This window comes from Pinus tabuliformis, chromosome 2_1 (assembly GCF_031772625.1).
Source record: "Pinus tabuliformis cultivar Carrire ecotype Pingquan chromosome 2_1, CPIR1, whole genome shotgun sequence".
In the NCBI taxonomy this organism is placed as follows: domain Eukaryota; kingdom Viridiplantae; phylum Streptophyta; class Pinopsida; order Pinales; family Pinaceae; genus Pinus; species Pinus tabuliformis.
Window position 1 is genome coordinate 685,507,477 of NC_142299.1, and position 13,610 is coordinate 685,521,086.

Genomic DNA, 13,610 nt, shown 5'->3' on the forward strand with positions numbered 1-13,610 from the left:
TTACAGTGACAACCTTTGTCCTAAGCGTTGTGGTCCTTGGTGTACACTTTGGGCGACAACATAGTCTAAATGGACTTTGACTCAAATTTAATTATTTGACTCAATCAAAACCTAAAAAGCATGAAGAACATGCTTAATGTTAGTTTTTATAGCATTAGATGTGTTCTACCCATGAAATTTGGTGGAGAGGCTAGAATACATGAGATTTCCAAAACTCAGAAATCGTTTATGGAAATTCTGCCTAGAAGTGTCTCAATTAGATTATTAACTATTTTGTAAATATTTCATAAGTCTAAACTTTGGGAATATGGTTAATTAATCAATGTTAATTGAGATAAGGTGATAAAAATTTAGAAACTCACACAGATCGACCCAGAGAAGATTCTAGCCATTGATTAAGTTTTAATCTTGGTCGTTGGTGCTTCAACAATGGATTATAAGAGGAGATCGATGTGGTGATGGAGAACACACCAATGCAGATACTCAATTGCCCAAGAAGTTCAATTTTCTCAGTGATTGTAACTCGACAGAGAAAATAGATCCATAGGGTGAGTAACAGGTGGAAGAGGAGGGTAGCAACATTCCGGGAGGAAGGTTTCCAGTTCCAGGAAGAGGCAAAGGAAGGAAGGCCAAAATCCTCACAGGGTCAGCATAAACTCTACGCAAAGGGTCAAAATTCTTGTGTGTGTGCTAGAATTTCTCAGCTTTCAGTATTTTATTTTCTGTAGTCTTTTTATGGTGAAAATTGTAGTTTTGAATTTATTTGTTGTTTGCCATAGCAAATAAATTGTATAATTAAATTTACAATTAGAAGAATAATTTCACACTTAACTAAATAAATAATAATAATATAAATATTGTTCTTCTTTTTGCTTTAGTTACAAGTACAAATATAAATATGAAGACCGAACCTAGTTACTTTTCCAACAATAATCGAATAATAGATACAAAATACTTATCTTTGAGAACAATGTCAACTCCCTCTTGATCTTAGCCTTTGATGCATCCAACTTGCAAATGAGTCCTCTTCACATCACCATCATGGTGTCATCCTTCCTTCATACGAGCTAGGGTTTCTTCTTTCAACAAAAAATACAATCCCAGAGTTTGTGCATAAACCCTAGGGTTTTCTTCTTGTGCTTGCTAGGGTTTACAAAACCAATTGTCAAAACCCTATAATTCTCTTTACACATCCCATCATTTGCATCAATCAATCAAGGATGTCCAATGATAATCCAAGAAAACTTTGCTTTCTCATAATCATATTTTCAATGTGCAAGGAATGGATCCAAGTACTCATGCAAGTAGCACATGTCAATTTATTCAAGAACTTCTATTATATTGTTTATTACTTTATCCTATTGCACATAATTTGACCTTGTCAATAGAGAGACTAAATAGGGACTCAACCTCTTTTACAATGACCCTTATTCTCATATAGGACTTAGTTATTCATAATATATGCCTTATCACTATCACATATAATGCATCTTTCTAGGGCCTTTTACAATACAAGGTCCATGGTAACTTCAATGCCCTACTTATAATGCAATATCTTCAAGGAAGCATCATATTGTTAACTCACACTTCATTTTATTTTAGTATTGGTTTTATCTAGCTTGAATAACAATTCTAATATGGGATTCCTTCGAAATACATATTCCAGACTTTGTACCAAGTGTTTGTAAGGGAATGATTTATGAGTATTGACACAGTCTTCTAATTTAAATAGCATTGACTTTTACGATACATTGAGATCATCTTAGGTTCATAGAACTAGAAGTCATTAGTTCCAAAGGAACTTTGAAACATACTAACAACTCAAACTTATACTTGATCTTGGCTAACATAGTTCCTTGAGATATAAGGACAAAATGATCATACATATCTCATACTTTGAGCGCCAAACTTCATATTTTGATGGTCTTTTGCTGATCTGTTGCATTTCTAGACCTTTTCTCTGAAGACTTTAATGTCAACTTCAGAAAGGTGATCTTCCTTGACAATGATTGTTAGCAACTTCTATGTGAACTTGATCAAAAGCAAGACATCATAAGGTGGGGATGTCATATGAACAAGAAATGGCGGTAGGTGATTGTCAATTAAGATTTTCTTTTGCGAGGTCTAGTTGCCTTTAAGAATGTTTGACTTGGACAAAACACCATTTCTGCTTGAGAACAATACAACTTTTGGAATGTTGATCCAATACCAAAATAAGACGTAATGGTTGAGGGCCTTATAACATAATCTTGATTTTGGTCCTCAAACTGAGGTTTCATTTGAAAAATTTCGACCATTGTTATATTTCTGAGATTTGATCTTCGACTTTAGTAATAGGTCCCGCGGCTTATTTGATAGTTTCTGCGACTTTTTTTTCAGACTTCAACCTTCTTTGGCTTAGATAGAGATAATTTTATATTTGAAATTTTCAACCTATGATGATAAGATCAACCTTTTAGAGATGATTCAGATCTATGAGATATCTTAAGACTTCAAAATTTATTATATGAACAAGTTCTGAGACAATTTTGATCAAGGTTTGGCCTTTTCAAGGTCCGAGGTCATTCGGCCTGCCTTCAATCAATACAAATAAGATAGAGAATACAACTTGATCTTGAATATTCCTTCATCCTTTTGATATGAGATTAGGGCTTCAACCATTTTTATATCTTCAGAGGATTTTCCAGGCCTATATGGTAGGGCCTGGAGATTGGCATTGAAACTAGGGTTGAGGCCTAGGAATTAGGGCTTTGATCTTATAGAAGCCTTGTCCATCTGAGGATCTTCGGTCTGAGATTAAAAAGATTCATTCCAAGGCCTAATTTGGCTTCAACATTAACACTGATCTTCAACCATAATCTATGATACCATGTTGATTTTCAAAAGAGTCTTCTAAACTGATAATTTCTTTTGATGATTTAATTCTCTTACACATTATTATCCATAATTTCACCATTTAGCAAATTACGCAGAAGACATCAACCATATAGCATTTAAGAAAAAGAGACAACCACACAAAGAACAAAGAGATTTACCCTGGGAAAACCTTCATGGAGAAAAACCCAGCCAACCTTTCCTTAGAGAGTCAATGCAACAAGCGATACATCAAAGTCAATTGACTAGTAAGATGACTGTTACCGCTCAAACTAGCAGGGCTCGTAGGAGGGAATCCTATAGGGCCACTACTAGGTCAAATGGCAACAATGGAGCGATAGCCCATTGTCACCTCAGCTAAAACTCCCTCCTCTTTACGAACTTTCACCAATGGGAGGAGACTCGATACAAGAGGAATCACAAGGATGAATAGATCAATGATGGGATGCAAAGTGATTCTTAAAGCCTATTCACAAAATAGACTCAATCAAATGGCTTACTTTTTTAGAAGCAAGGTGGTAGGCTCTCTAAGAAGGGCCTAGGTTTGGAGAATTTCCCTTCACAAGAGGTATTCCAAACCTAAGAATCCCTATGGAGAAATGGCTTCTATGCAATCCTTGTAGAATTTGAGTTACAAAGTTGCAGGACCACAAAGAACCCAAGTGGACCCAAACTAGGTGAATGGTATGGAGTTGATCAACAATAGAGGGGCTTCACCTGGCTAGGGAGGAGAATAGGATCAAAGGATTATTTTTCTTTTGAATTTCAAATATAATGATCCAAGTGAGGACACTAACCCAAATCAACTTAGGGAGAGGAATGATCCTTGGGCTAGTGGTTGCAATATCTTAGGATTCCATCATCGGATTGAGCTCAAAATTGGATAACCCCTTGAGAAGGCCCCAACATAGTTGTGGACCAATTTTCAAGGGTTTTGGATGGCTACAAAAGATTTCTCTTGATGCCCTAGGAGATCTTCTAGGGTTAGGCCTAGGATTGGGAGAAGTGAAGAAATGAAAGGTTATTTTGACCACCAAAGGGATGTGAGGATCAATTCCTTACTTCTTGCTTTTAATGGAGTCAAGATACACTTAGATTGAAGATTTTCTTATGCTAAGGAGCCCTAAATGATCTTCGCTAGCCTTTCAAGGTACAACAACTAGGTCATTTGGGTTTTATACTTCAAATTGCAAAGGAGATGAAGTTTCAAGGCTTTAAACCTATCAGATGCCTCTAGGATCATTTACCACTCCGTCAAAGAGCAACGCATGCATTAAATCAATTAATCAAGGTTTCGAAGAAGAATATCGCATTATTTAGCCCATACAAGAATAATGATAGAAATACCATGCATTAGACAAGTAAGATAACAAGAATAACATTAAAATTTACTTACATGAGAGAGAGAGAGAGTATACCCATTCATCAACTTCGCGTTAGGAAAGAAGCTCCAAAGACAATAGTGAAAATCCGAACATCATAGTCAATCAAGAGACTCCAAAATTTCATCCAGGAAAGGAAGTACAAAAATCTCTCAAGAGATACTAGTCCAATCCAAGTGATGATGATAGGAATGAATGAGCGTCTCATCTATTTATACAATTCATAAGGGGGTTTGAATAGCCTAATTAGCCTAATAATGCTCCAAATAATAAAATAATGTACAATGATGACATGACTTGGTGACAAGCCCACCAAGATAGCTCAATAATACAAAGACAAAGCTTCTCAAGAAGGAAAAATATTATTCATAATGAGTTGTTGGACTATTGAGAAGGCTTAGTGGGGTCCAAAGTGTGTCGATGCGAGAGAGAAGGCTCCAAACATAATGATCAAGGGGATGGCCCCTTGATATCCAAGCAAATCCAATGTGGTGCCCCAAATGGGTGCAGGGGCACAACAACAACCTAATGGGTCTCCAAGTGGATTGATAATGCCTGTATACCATCTGTAAAGGCTGGAATGATAACATAATCCCTCCCATTGTCTCCTTTGGGGAGACATCCTCATATGGACCCTAGAATATATGCCAAGTGTATGGTGCAAGTGTGAAGATGACTGGGCAAGGTGGTCCAAGTGCATCATCCTTATCCAAAACATGCAACACGAGCAATCAATGAGTGGTGTTGAGGGATCCATGAAGTGGACTACTGCTCTCTGCTGTGGTGGAGGGCCATGGCTCTCAACGCTCACCCTACAAGTGTCAATGTGACCCTCTAGATGGCCTGGACCCTGTATAGGGAGACCAAACCCCAAATGGAGTCCCAGTTGCAATCCTGGATAATATGCAACGCTTCTCCTCACCTTTTAGTTTAATAAATCATCAGAGTAATTGAGTAAGAGAGCTTACAAATCATGGAAAACAAGTGGACATTTCATAATGGCCTGCCCTTCCATAGTGGACTTTGGCATGTACAGGTGTCTCCAAGCTCAATAGAAAGATTAACCAAGGACTATTAGGTGGTTTCAACCTTTAAATTGGGTGACATGTCCATGGTACATCCATCAGGTGGTAGGTAGCATGTGATATAATGATGGAACGAAGCAGGGGACCAAGGGAATGCTCCAAGTCACATGCCATGGTACAATGGTAGCTCTAATAGGGGAAGCCCACACTTGGGTACATTAATGTAGGAGGGAGAAATCGTGGTACATGGGTTACCCCGAATTTTGTTTTCCACCCTTCTTCATATGCCTTTTGCCTTTGATTAATTTTTCTTCATAACTGCTCGGGGCTCCAGGAGATGAGGGCATGATGTGTAAGGTATAGCAGTGGATACCCCCTTAAGGTGGGGTAGTTCATCGCCCACCAGGGGTTGGGACAATCATGGGTTCATTAATGATGAAGGAGGCTCATATAGAGCATGTTGTACCCATTTGGTCACAAGTCCAAGGAAATAATGTACACATTGTTTTCAAGGATTAGAATCATCAACCAACCAATTGTTATATCATTGTTAACCCAATTTCTGCAAAATTTTATTGTAAATGACTAGTATAACCATTTACTTTTGTTACAACAACTAGGTAAGCCTATGATTTTGGCGACAAATTTCATCCTAGGAGGATTTTTAACCTCATCTAATTATCTGTGTTTCTAAACAAATATAATCGACAGAGTTTTTCCTCCAGCTTAAACTCCAACGCTAGGGTGGAATTCATTGACAAGGCCATAGGTGAGTCCTATTGTTATATCGAGTCTTTGTAGAAATTGTTTGGAATAATTTAAGCTATTTGGCTAAATTATATTATTACAAATAACTTGGTCTATAATAGATCATATTGTATCGTAGAATTGAGTAATTATTTAGAGGTTCTATAACGAATGTGTATTCCCCCATTGAGGGTTGAATTATTTGTAATATCTAGTGTAAAAATAGTTTAGTGCATGGTCCCTCACAATTAGACACCATGGCTAAAATATTTGAGGGTGGAAAAAATATTAATCCCCTCTTGTGTCGATTAATTAATTTTTCTAGCAAAAATAAAATTAAATCCTAAGCCAAAAAATTAATTTATTTAGAGTAAAAAATAATTATAGAGAAATTAAAATTTCTCAAAGTGGAAAATAATAAAAAAATCCGTGGGTCAAAAAGAAGTCAAATTTTGGAGGTCCCCCACCAAGAAAAAAATGGATATTTTAAGCCCTTGGACTTTGGTAGTTAAGTCAAAGTCAAATTTTTGAGGAAAGTAGTCCAAAGTTTTATTTTTTAGATTAATAAAAAATGGGCTTTAAATGAAATTCGAAATTTTCTTAAAAATAAAAATATTCAATGGTGGAGATTAAAAGATAATTAAATATTTATCGATGGTCGAGTTTATTTTTATGGAGATCAAGCCAACTAGCCGTTATTTTCCACTTGGAGAGATTTGTCTATATATAGAAGCCATTTTGCTTCTCAAGTCATGATGAAAATTTTGATCTGGGCTATTTTTTGGATGTTGTAAATTTGTAATGCTAGTATTGAGCCATAGCTTTGCTGGGAACGTTTTAATCTCATAATAAAAAGACTTCAGGGTTCAGTTCATGGTGTTCATCTTCCATTGATCTGTGGTATGTGCTAGTTATGTGCTTTCCTATATTGTGCTAATATTTTTTAATGAATTGTTATTTCATTTGTCGGTGATAGGAACATTCTATTGGTAAAATTTGGTTTTTTCTTAAGTGATCTGATTCACCATATGATCTAATAGTTCTACTTGAGAAAATATATAGAGATTTGCAGGTACGCTAGCCCTTGGGCTCCAATTTCACAGGCTATGGGGGAGAGCCAACCTTGTTTGGGCTCTAGAAATTTTTTTATGGTGTTTTAACTTCGCTAAGGGGTGTGGCCAATACTCTGTGTGTGGACAATATTCTAACTTTCGGAAAACACATTGATCCATTGCCATTATTCAAAATTTATTTCTCAAAAATATTTTATTCACAAACATTATATATTTGTAAATATTGTGTAAATGTTTTGTACAATTTTTTTTTTTTTGTAAATTATTTCTAACCCTTGTTTTGCAGCTATTGGGGTTTTGGGAAATGTTATTTTCATTTGTGCAGGTGAAATCTCAAGCCATATCAACTTTGTGAGGGTTTCTAGCCTCCTTGAAGAAAATCGTTGGGGTTTTGAGGTGGATCTAAGCCTAGGAAAGAAAGATCCACCCTCTCGCTCCCCTCCAAGCTCAACGCTCAAGCCAAAGAGGAAACCACTAGCCCTCAAGGAAGATTTTGTGGCGTTTTTATGGCGATTTTGATGATCTGAAGCAAATTTTGAATTTTTGCAGAGGTTTGAATTTTTTTTTGGCCTTCTAGGCCTAGCGTAGCCCTCATTTGGACTAGTAGCAACCTCCTTTTCTTCCCTTGGTAAACCGCTAGCTTATTTTGGCCTTGAAACCCTTGTCATGGCCCTTGTTTCCCCTGTCATTAGCCTTCAAGAGCTTCTAAGCCCTAGTTGAATGCCTTCCAAAGGCCTTTTCCCCCTCCGTGAACCTCCTTCTCCCTTGCCACAAGCTCCTCTCCCTCTAGGTGGCTTTCCTCACCCTTGCCGCAGGCCTAAAGGCCTATTTCCCCTCCTCGACACCTCTTTCTCCCTTGGCCACAACCTCTAGGTGTGAAAATTTCAAGTCTAAAATCCTATTGCAACAACTGGAATTAATTCTTCTAATTGTTAATTAATTAACAATTTATTTGCTACAACAAATGTCAAATAAATCACACTGCAACCTTCACAAATAAAACTGCGGAAGATAATAGTGTTGGAAACTGAGAAATATGCTAACACACTCATAAATTTGACATGCTTATTTTTGGACTTAAGTCCCCAGAGAAACACAACTTGGAAAAACCGATGCAACAATTGAGGGTTTTATATTATTAAGCAACAGTGAAATAATCTAAGTACAATCTGGATGCCAAATACTAGCTATCTTATAGAGAAAATATTGGTGAATATTATCTGTGGGAAATTATCCTCACTCCAAGCAATCCTGACACCTAACTGCTTCTGTAAAGCAATCTGTCCACCTAGCTCTACGCAGGCCCTACATCACCTCTACGTAGTCCCTCAAACTCTTCAACTCAGAACTTCTGCAAAGCAAGTCGTCCTGCCTACTGCTGACTGGTAAATTGTCTCTCTGATACTCTGGAAGTGTCTTCTGGCCTCTGGAACTGATAACCGACTTTACCCCAACAAAATCGAACTGCCCTCTGAAGCTTCTGCGCTGCCTTTACGTACCCTCGTAGAGAAACTTTGGCCTCTTTGCAATGTACTCGTTGGATCTGGACTGTTTTCCTCTGGCCTGAAAATAGCTAAGGATTAAGGAATACATTTAGTTAGGCATATAAATAAAATAAGCCAAGACTTTGCATCACACCTAGATCATAGGATTTGCATTTCATATAGGATAGATAAGCATTACATAAGAAATGATTGTTCAACGGGTCATTTGGTACTTAATCGATACAAAGAAAGTAATTGACTCCATAAGGCATTGGTCTCATATAATAATCTAATCATTAAAACTTGCTAAATCAACGAAGTGGCTAGGCCATTTAATCATGTCTCCCAGATTTATTGGTTTCCAACAAGTCTTGCATTTTCACATTCCATAAGGACTACCCCCCATAGCTTGTTGTTGGGAGACAACTAGAATGGAGAGGGCAGAGATCAAAGTGACAACCCCTATACTGAGTAGTTGTCGCACCGTGCCTATACAATTTGAACGACAACAGGGCCTATAGGAACCAGGGTGATGGCCATAGATAAGGGGTAGAGCTCATGCCTGGCTTTTTCCCACACATTAAATTTGTATGTTTTGGCGATCTTGGCATTTTGTGGTACATTTCCTGTTGAGAGTGGCCAAATTATGCTTTTTCCTTTTTCTTTTAGCTGCATCAACCTTCGGGGCATAATTCCAGGCTCGACCCAAGGTGTTGACAATGCTGATTTTTGAGTAGCTTGGGAGGTACTGCAAGCCCTAGGGTTCAAGGTTTGGAGGGTAGAGCACCACAAGAGTCAGTTGTGGGCTTGGAATCCAAGGTTGGGGTTTTGCACTCATTGTTGTTTGGGCCAAAACCATGGACATATTTCGACATGTGATGGATGAGGATGATAGTACTCGTTGAGACAAATCCGACGCATAAAAATTTATTTGATTCCGAGTTGTAGAAATGAAGCTATGAATTTTTGAATGTTATGTATAGGCATGGTGGCACAAGGCCAGGGTCGGTTTGATGTGAATAAGCCTTATGACAGCTTGTCAAGCCCTATGATGACATTTTGAGGGAGCCCTTGTATGTGGTATAAATACAAGTTGAGTGGGCTTCATTTTAGCTCATCCATTCATGCGACACAAGACAGAAGAGGGAGCTTAGAAACTCGGCTAAGGAAGAATTTACTCCTCTGTTTGGGTCGTAGGAAAGAGGGCACTTCAGCGAAGGAGAGAGGTTGTTTTGGAGGCTTCTTCTGACTATTTGGAGGGCCATTTACACCTGCAGGAAGGACAAGCTAGGAGATGTAAGACCACAGGTCTGTTCGGTCTTATTTAGTGGATAAGCATCTTTGTTTTTAGCAGGTCGTGGGTACAGGAACGCTGGTGTGGTAGGCCGCAAGCCTTAACACCTCAGAAAAGGCATGCGTAGGGCTGTTTGAGGGCTAATAAGTGTCCATAACTTTAGCGTGGAGGCAGAGGATACATTTGGATTTAAGATGCAAATATTTAAGGGACTGTGTGGGTATTTAATAGGCTATTGTAGCGTGCCAGGTGCCCTAACCAGGAACAGTCGAGGACAACAGTGGTACAATAGACTTGGAGTTAAGTTTGTCTTGTGTTGGTCAAAGGATTGATCAATTTAGGATCATAATTGTTTACAGCATGTAGGAGCCATGTGTTGAGGTTAACTTGGGCAATTGGAGACCTCAACTAGGAGCAGATCTTTCAGTGAAGTATTGGGTGCCATTGGACTGGTGGAGGGTAGCGTGTTGGCTACCCAAAGTAGCCCTTGACAAGCAGAGTCCTAAACGAAGTGTGACAACTGAAGGTTGGGTGAAGATTGGAGCCTAATGTGTAGCCCTTTGATGGAGGAAAGATGCTACTAGATTGGAAAATTGGAGCTCAAGTATTGGCCAGCCTATAGAGCAGATTGGATCAACCCGTGTTCATTGTAGTAGAAGTGACTTGCAGCAGTGATAGGTGGCAACCCTCCTAGAGACTCTATGTGTTGTTGTTAAAATTGGAAACTAGGACCAAACCCCATGTGGGTCACCTTATTTGTGGTTGCTAATATTTTTCTTAGAGTCCTCTCATTGAGAGGTGTAGGATTGATCTAAAGATCATCCGATTTCGATAAGTATTTATTAAGATATGAATTTATTTTGATTATCGACAAATTGTCAAGTCGACCAGCAACTTATGTAGGCTTAAAACCCCAACAGTCATGTCTATTCAACCTCAACGTTTTGCATATAAATACAAGGAGCATTCTCCTCATTTGGACAATTCACTCTCACACACATTTCTCTCTCTCTCCTGTGCAGAAAGAGTCTCTCTCTCTTTATCACACGTGTGGCTGAAAAGGAAGACGTCCTAGGGCAAAGAGGATAGAGAAACATGACAGCAAGCATCTTTGACCAGTGTTGACCAGCGTTGACCCTCCAAGGAGTGCAGATTGGGTGTGGTTGCCTCTCCTAGGCAGGCCACAATTTTTGGCACAAAAATCGAGGTGATCTGACCTCTGGTTTGACCGGTTTTGACTGCCCTAGTTTAGGGCTGCAGTTGACTTCATAAATATGCACTTTGACTGAATTTTTGGGGCTGTTCCAGGGCTGTTTCTTTACGCTATTCGAGGACAAGTTGACCAGAAATTGACCAAGTGTTTTAGAGGTCAATTTCAAATAGTTTGACCAAGTTTGACTTTGCTAATCTAGGGTTTGTTGTTGCTGATATAAAATTACAGAATTCAGATTTTGTACTATTTCTCTCTGCTGAACTATTGAAGATAAAAGAAGATTTGATCAAAGGGTTTTCCCAAATTTGGATTTGTCCTTGGCTAGCCGCCACATCTTGTGTCTCTTGTCTTGGCTTGCTTTCGGTTGATCATTTAATGTTTCATCTGCACTTTACTTAATGTATATGTGATTGCTAATCTATGGCTACTAAAAATAAAATAAGTAAATTGCACTAAGCATAGAACATACCATAATTTAACATGGAATCGGAGCTGAGGTGAAGACAAAGCCCAAGTAAGAGCAAGAGAAATCACCGAAGAGAAGGTTGGCAAGGCTATCTGAAAGAAATCATAGGGTCCTCAAAACACTTCCTTGCTGAAGACAAACTCCATGAGAAGTCTGACTATCACGGATGGAAGATGTCTCTCGATCTAACATTAGAAGAATGGGAAGCGTTGGACCATGTGAGAGGCGAAATTGTTGAACCTCCATCAAATGCATCCGTTGCTATTAGAAACAAATGGACAAAGGGAGAAGTCAAAGAAAATAAGATCATCTAGGACTCTATCGACAAACGCATGGTGGCCTATGTTTCTGAGCTAAACACCTCCAAGGAAATCTATGATAGACTGGTGAGTTTATTTAAAGTTGATTATGCAAATCAAGTCTTGTTTCTTAGAAATAAGCTGAAGGAAATTAAAAAGGGAAAAGATGAAAGTGTGCAAGCATATTTCTTAAGGATCACCGAGATCAAGAACGATCTCCTATCTATTGGGGAAGTAATTCCGGACAAGGAAATGGCACTCACAACTCTTGGAGGACTACCATCTGAATGGTATATATTCAGGACTACTCTCCTCAACAATAATGTAATTCCTGGATTTGAGGAATTAATGGCAAGATGCATTCAAGAAGAAGCAAGGATGGAAGAACAAGAAATGCCCACACTTAAAGGTCATCCCGCTGCTTTTTCTTCTCATGCTAAAAGAAGAAACAATTCCAGGGCTAAATTCAAAGGAAAGGCCGGACCAAAGGGTGGAAGAAAAGGACGATGTTACAATTGCAATAAAACATGTCACTATGCAAGGGAGTGCCCTGATAAAAGGGACACACCGGGATGATGATCAAAATCTCTCTCACGGCAGTCAAATGAATGGCAGGTCAAATAGCAGAGGTAAAAGAAGTGTTGGAAATCAAGGAAGAGGACAACCATTCAAGAAGGCAAGAAATTCCAGGTATGAATCTAACACTGTTAACAATAAGCAAGATGAATATTATCTACCAGCAGCTCTATCTACTTCTGCTCCCCCGGACTCGCTGGGAAATTGGCTCATTGATAGTGGTGCCTCAAGGCACTTCACTAGTTACAAAGAAGCTCTCTATAATCTGATAGAGAAAGAAACCAACCTGGAAATTGTTCTTGGAGATAATTCAAAATATCCTGTGAAAGGCGTAGGAAATGTTACTCTTAAATTGAATCAGGGTAATACAATCCACCTACAAGATGTATTATATGTACCTGATCTCAAAAAGAACCTGGTGTCCATTTCGGCTATGGAAGACAAAGGCTACAAGGTGGCCTTCAGTGATGGCAAGGTACGTGTATGGAAAAATAATATTAAAGATGCCTTCACTCTTGGGTTTCGAGTTGATTCATTATATCGGGTCGGAGGAAGTCCACTAGGTGTCATGTCTTGTGACACATCTCTTCAGTCTGAACTATGGCATCGGAGGTTTGCTTACCTTCATTATAAAGCTCTACTCAATGTAAGAAAAATGGTCACTGGGATGCCCGAGTTCAGATTAGAGCAAGAAGGTATATGTCTAGGATGTGCCGAAGGAAAGCTCAAAAGGGGACCATTCCCCTCAAGCCAAAGCAAGACCTCTGATATATTGCAGTTGGTTCACTCAGACATATCCGGTATGATGCCTGTGAACTCCTTGGGAGGAAATTTATATTACCTCACTTTTACAGATGATTATTCTCGCAAGACTTGGATATACTTCTTGAAAAGGAAGGATGAAGTGTTCTCCTGGTTTCGACACTTCAAAGCCTTGATCGAGAATCAAACCGGAAAGAATATTAAGACCTTAAGGACTGATAACAGGACTGAATATGAATCTAATGAGTTTCATGACTTTTGCAATGAGGCTGGCATTAAGAGGGAGACTACTACACCATATACTCCTGAGCAGAATGATGTGGCAGAAAGGAAGAACCGTACAATTGTGGAAGTTGTCCGTGCTATGCTGCATGATCAAAGACTTCCGAAGTTTTTACTGGCCGAAGCTGCAAAC